The sequence below is a fragment of the Hylobates moloch genome, unplaced genomic scaffold, assembly GCF_009828535.3.
Source record: "Hylobates moloch isolate HMO894 unplaced genomic scaffold, HMol_V3 SCAFFOLD_3, whole genome shotgun sequence".
Lineage (NCBI taxonomy): Eukaryota > Metazoa > Chordata > Mammalia > Primates > Hylobatidae > Hylobates > Hylobates moloch.
The window spans coordinates 85388757-85395446 of NW_026652278.1; the positions used below are offsets into that span (position 1 = coordinate 85388757).

At 39.3% G+C, this 6690-nt stretch overlaps 1 pseudogene; it reads right to left on the minus strand.

The window, feature by feature from the left end:
- Positions 1-3935: 3935 nt before the first annotated feature.
- On the minus strand, positions 3936-4741 carry LOC116479392 (prohibitin 1-like; annotated as a pseudogene).
- Positions 4742-6690: the final 1949 nt, after the last annotated feature.

Consider the following 6690-nt stretch of genomic DNA (forward strand, 5'->3'; position numbering starts at 1 on the left):
TTGAGAAAAAATGTAGAGCCTTCTACATACAAGATAATGTCAACTGCAAACAGAGATAATTTTACTTATTTCTGTCCAATTTGTATGCCTTTTATATCTTTTAAAACATATTTATTTATTTATTTATTTATTTAATTTATCTCACTCTGTTACCCAGGCTGGAGTGCTGTGGTGCGATCTCGGCTCACTGCAACCTCTGTCTCCCAGGTTCAAGAGATTCTCCTGCCTCAGCCTCCTGAGTAGCTGGGATTACAGGCATGCACCACCATGCCCAGCTAATTTTTGTATATTTAGTAGAGATGGGGTTTCACCATGTTGGCCAGGCTGATCTCGAACTCCTGACCTCAAGCAATCCACCTGCCTTGGCATCCCAAAATGCTGGGATTATAGGCGTGAGCCACCGCACCTGGGCAGTATGCCTTTTATATCTTTTTCATGACTAATTGCTCTGGCTAAGACTTTCAGAACTATGGTGAAAGTAAGCATCCTTGCCGTGTTCCTAATTTTAGAGGAAAGGCTTTCAGTCTTTCACAATTTAGTACGATGTTGACTGTGCATTTTTCATATGCGCCTCTTATTATGTTGAGATAATTTTCTTCTATTCAAAATTTGTTGTATTTTTATTATGAAAGGATGTTAAATTCTGTTAAATCCTTTTTTTCCCACATCGATTGAGAAGTTTGTGTGGCGTTTTTCCCTTGATTCTTTTTAGTGAAGGTGTTACAGTGGTTGATTTTCATGTGTTGAACAATCTTGGCATTATAGAAATAAATCCTATTTGGCCATGGTGTACCATTCTTTTAATATGCTGTTGGATTTGGTTTGCTAGTATTTTCTTGAGGGTTTTTGCATCTTCGTTTATTTACTTACTTATTTTACCTTTTTTTTTTTTTTTCTTTGAGATGGAGTCTCGCTTTGTCCCCCAGGCTGGAGTGCAGTGGCGCTATCTCGGCTCACTGCAGGCTCCGCCTCCCGGTTTCACGCCATTCTCCTGCCTCAGCCTCCCCGAGTAGCTGGGACTACAGGCGCCCACCACAACGCCTGGCTAATTTTTTGTATTTTCAGTAGAGACAGGGTTTCACTGTGTTAGCCAGGATGGTCTCGATTTCCTGACTTCGTGATCCGCCCGCCTCGGCTTCCCAAAGTGCTGGGATTACAGGCGTGAGCCACCGTGCCTGGCCTTATATATTGTTTTTTAACAGGGAGTCTCGCTCTGTCGCCCAGGCCAGAGTGCAGCGGCGCGATCTCAGCTCACTGCAACCTCCGCCTCCCGGGTTCAAGCGAGTCTTCCTCCTCAGCCTTCTGAGTAGCTGGGACTACAGGCGCATGCCACCACGCCCAGCTAATTTTTTGTGTTTTTAGTAGAGAAGAGGTTTCACCGTGTTAGCCCAGATGGTCTCGATCTCCTGAGCTTATGATCTGCCCGCTTTGGCCTCCCAAAGTGCTGGAGTTACAGGTGTGAGCCACCGTGCCCAGCCTTGCATCTGTTTTTATAAAGGGTATTGATCTTTACTCTTTTATGGTGTTTTGTAATCAGGGCAAATCTTTGTAATCAGGGTAAAGCTGGCTTTATATATTAAGAAATGTTTCCTTCCTCTTCTAGTTTTTTAAGTACTATGAGAAGGATTGACTTTAATTCTTTTTTAAATAGTTGTAGAATTCACTTATCGGTCCATCTGGTCTTGGATTTCTTTTTTTGAAAAAAAAAATTTTTTTTTGAGACCCAGTCTTGCACTGTCGCCCAGGCTGGAGTGCAGTGGCACAGTCTTGGCTCACTGCAGCCTCTGCCTCCAGGTTCAAGTGATTCTTATGCCTCAGCCTCCTGAGTAGCTGGGATTACAGGCATGCGCCACCACACTGGCTAATTTTTGCATTTTTAGTAGAGATGGGGTTTCGCCATGTTGGCTAGGCTGGTCTCAAACTCCTAACCTCAAGTGATCTGCCCACCTCAGCCTCCCAAAGTGCTGGGATTACAGGCGTGAGCTACCGCGCCTGACCTTTTTGAAGGTTTTTGGTAACTAATTCAATCTCTCTAATCGTGTTATATATGTCTTCAATGCCTCTTTTTTCTGGAGTTCAATTAATTTTATGCTTCTGAGAATTTATTTAGGTTATCCAATTTTTCTGTACAAATATTCATAGTATTCTTATATATTCCTTTTAATTTATTTAAGTTCAGCACTGTTATGTCTCCTCTCTATTTTTTGTTGTCAGTCTTAGTAAAATTTGTCAATATTGTTGATATTTCTCCAAGAACCAACTATTGTTTTCATTGATTCTCTGTATTTTTTTCTATTCTTTATTTTATGTATCTCCACTCTAATCTTTATTATTACATTTCTTCTCCTAGACTTCAATTAATTTTCTCTTCTTTTTCTTATTCCTCAAAGTATAAAGTTAGGTTGTCAGATTGAAATCTGTTTAAATGTAGGCATTTATGGTTTTAGATTTTCCTCTGAGCACTGTGTTTATTGCATCCCATAAGTTTTGGTATGTTGTATTTTCATTTTCACTCATCTCTAAGTATTTTCTAATTTACCTTGTTATATCTTCATTGACCCATTGGTTGTTTAATAGAGTGTTGCTTAATTTCTTCATATTTGTGACTTCCTAAGTTTTCCTTCTGTTATTAATTCCTGGCTTCACTCCACTGTCGCTAGAGAAAATACTTTGTGTGATATCAATGTTTTAACACATCTTAATCCTTGTTTTGTGACCTACCATATGATCTATCCTGGTGAGACATATGCATATTTTTCCGTTGTTGAGTAAGGTGTTCTCTATGTCTGTTAGGACTAGTTGGTTTATAATATCTTTCAGGTCTTCCATATTATAATTGATCTTCTGTCTAGATGTTCTATACATTATTGAAAATGGGGTATTGAAATTCCCAACTAATATTATAGAACTATTTTTCCTTTTAATTCTGTCAGTGTTACCTCTCTCTCTCTCTACACACACACACACACACACACACACACACACACACACACCCCACAGCCCTTTGAAAGCCCTTATATATACATAAGGGCTCTTGTTTGGTGTATATATGCCTGTAATTTTTTATCCCCTTTGTTAGCCAATTGTTTTATCTCCTTTGTCTCTTATAAATCTAGAGTGTCTGTAGTATAGGCTTCCAGCTCTCTTTTGGTTACTATTTGTGTGGGATATACTTTCCCAGTTTTCATTCTAACTATTTGTGTTTTTAGTTGTAAATTGAGTGTTTTGCAGATAGCATATAATTGTATCATTTTTTACAAAATTCATTCTGCTAATATCTACCTTTTGATTAGAGGGTTTAATGCATTTACATTTACTAATAAGGAAGGATATCTGCTATTTGTTGTTTCCTGTATGTCTTATACATTTGTTCCATTATTCCATTATTGCCTCATTTTAGGGTTAGTTACATTTTTAATTTTTCAATTTTAGTAAACCAATTTGATTTTCCTCTTCTTTACTTTTGTGTATATTCTTGAGATATTTTATTTTTTGTTACTATGGGGATTACATTTAACATCCTTAATTTGTAACAATATACTTTGAATTGATACCAACTTAACTTTAATTTCATACAAAAACTCTATTCATGTACATCTCCGTCTTCTCCTTTTATGTTATTGTTGTCACTAATTACATCTTTATACACTGTGTAGCCATAACAGATTCATATTTTACACATTTGTATTTAAATCATGTAATAAACACAAAGTGGAATTATCAGTCAAAAAATAATAATACTAGCATTTATATTTACCCATTAAGTTACCTTTACTGGATATCTTCATTTATATATTTATTTTTTAGAGATCTGAAGTGATTCTACTTTTACTTCCTTCACTTTAAGCCAATCGTGACATTTCGCAGTGATTTCTGGGTTGGGCGCAGAAGGAAGGCGGTGTTAACCATCGAGGCAGGGTCGGGGGTGGGGGCCCTCACTGGGGCGGCTGGAGGAGCCCGGACTGCCCTGCCAGAGGTAGGTGATATTCCGAGAGCGAGAGCTTGCACGTGATGTCCTCCGCGGCTTCCAGTTCTCGCAGCTCATCAGGCCGTCCCCCGCGGTGGCCAGTGAGTTGGCCATCATCTTGGCTGCTTTGGAGTCGCCCTTGGCAGAGATGATGGCCCCTTTTTCTGCCGCTCAGCCTTTTCCAGCACAAATCTGGCCCTCTCTGCTTCCTGCTGAGCCACCTGTTGGCTTTCACTGCTTCTGTGAACTCCTTTCCGAAGGTCAGTCCTGTCAAGGACACATCGTCCAGGATGAGCCCAAAAGTGGCTGGCTGCTCGCTCCATAGGGTCGCCGCTCACCTACCTGGAGACCAGCTCTCTCTGGGTGAATAGCTCTCCAGCATCAAAGCAGCCACCACTGACTTGAGGATCTCGGTAGGGATGGACGGCAGCACACGCTCATCATGGTCCTCTGTGATGCTGGTGAAGATGCGAGGAAGCTGGCTAGTGAAGGGCGGGAAGAGGATATGCAGTGTGATGCTGACATTCTGTAAAGCTTTGCTACTACTGATGAATGGCACATTACGTGATAGAGAAGGGCAGTCAAAAATAATTGGTTTCTGTACCCATGGGATGAGTCTCTTCTTCTACCACAATGTCCTGTACCACGGAATCGGTCAGAGATGACAGCTCTGTGTCCAGCATCTACATTATATAAGGCAGAGTTCACCAGGCCTCCTGCAACAGCTAAGGTCAGGCCAAACTTGCCAATGTACTCGAACACTTTGGCAGCCATGTTTCTTTCTGCGGGCCCTCTCACACCTGCTTCCACTTTGACCTCCATATGAATTCCCCAGCCACACGCACCAGATCTTTATTTCTTCATACAACTTTGATTAATTATCTAGTGTCCTTTCAATTCAAGCTGCACAAATCTCATTAGCAATAATCTAGTGTCCTTGCAATTCAAGCTGCAGAAATCTCATTAGCGTTTCTTGTAGGACAGATTTAGTGGTAACAGACACTCTCACCTTTTGTTTATCTTGGAACCTCCTAAATTCTCCCTCATTTTTGAAGGATAATTTTGTCAGATATAAAATTCTTGATCGTCAGGTGATTTTATTTTAGCTCTTTAAATGTGTCATCCCAGTGCCTCTGGACTGTATGGTTTCTGATAAAAAATGATCTGTTAATCTTATCAATGAGCCCTGTACGGTCATTGATATGTATGAGTCACTTCCCTTTTGTGGCTTTCAAAATTCTTTTTGTTTTTGTTCTTTTGACTATTTGATTATAATGGGTCTCACTGGGGATAACTTTGAGTTTATCCTACTTGGCATTCATTGAGTGTCTTGAATTTGTAAATTCATGTATTTCATCAAATTTGGGACGTTTTCAGCCATGAAATAATTCCCTTTTTGGCCCCTTTCTCTCCTAGAACACTAGTAATGCATGTGTTGTTTCCCTTGATGGTGCACAGTTCGCTTATGCTCTGTTCATTTTTCTTCATTCTTTCTTATTTTCGCTTCTCAGATTTAGTCATTTTGATTGTCCTATATTTGTTATTTCTTCTGCCAGCTCAAATCTGTTCTTGGACTCCTCTAGTGAATATTTTATAGATAGTGCTTTTCAGCTGCAGACTTGCTGTTTGATTTTTTAAAATAATTTCTATCTATTGATATTCTCATTCTGTTTATATGTTGGTTTTCATGTTTTCTTTAATTCTTTTCCTATGTTTTCCCCTAGCTCTGTCAGCATATTTAAAGCATTGCTTTAAAGTGTACATCAAGTAAGTTCAATGTCTGAGATTTTTCAAGGATAGTTTATGTTGATTTATTTTATTTCTTTAAATTGACCATACCTTCTTGTTTCCTTGACTTGTGATTTTTTTTTTGTTGACAAGTGGATATTTTAATATTACAATGTGATCTCACTGGAAATCAGATTCTTCTCTTTCTCCATGGTTGCCTATTTTTTTTTATTGTTAAAGATTGTAGTATTCCATTTGTTTAGTGACTTTACAAAACTACTTTTGCAAATATTTTATTTCTTGTGTGTGGTCACTGAAGTCTGTGTTTCTTAGCTTGTGTTCACCTTGCACATTTTCAGAGATTTCCTTGAATGTTAGGAGCTACGACAAGCTAAAATTTCCCACCCTTTTCAAAGACTGTCTCTGTGCCAGGCGACTTCTTCTACACTTGGCTAGCTTACTCCATGCCTAGGGATCACACTGGGGTGAAACTTTAGGGTTGCCACAGGTCTTTTGTGACCCTTCACCTTTTCCTGTGCATGCAAATGGCTTTTGAAACCCCCCTATATATGCAGCTACTTTTTAATGTCTTAATTTCCCAAAGAAACTCTCCCCAGCTTTCTTCTTAGGGCTTAGGTGGCCTATTGTATGTTTCAACCATAATTTTTTGCCCCAAGCACATGATGAGTATTAATTTAGCTCGCATTGTTTTTGAGCAATGCCCACCACTTTTCTGGCCTGAGTTCTGAGTTAGGCAAAACAGAGACAAGAACCTTGCATTGGTATTTTAGGTATCTCCAGTCATGGTAGAATAGACATACACAATAATTTGTTAATAAGATCTGTTCTTTCTTTGGAATCAGAGACCAGGATCTCACACTGGAAATACATGCTGCTGCCGCTTCATCATCAGTGCCACACTGGGAAGGAGATGGATTTTCCTATCACACAACTTTCCTATCATTTGCTTTTTTCCCTTAGATCAGCATTCTATT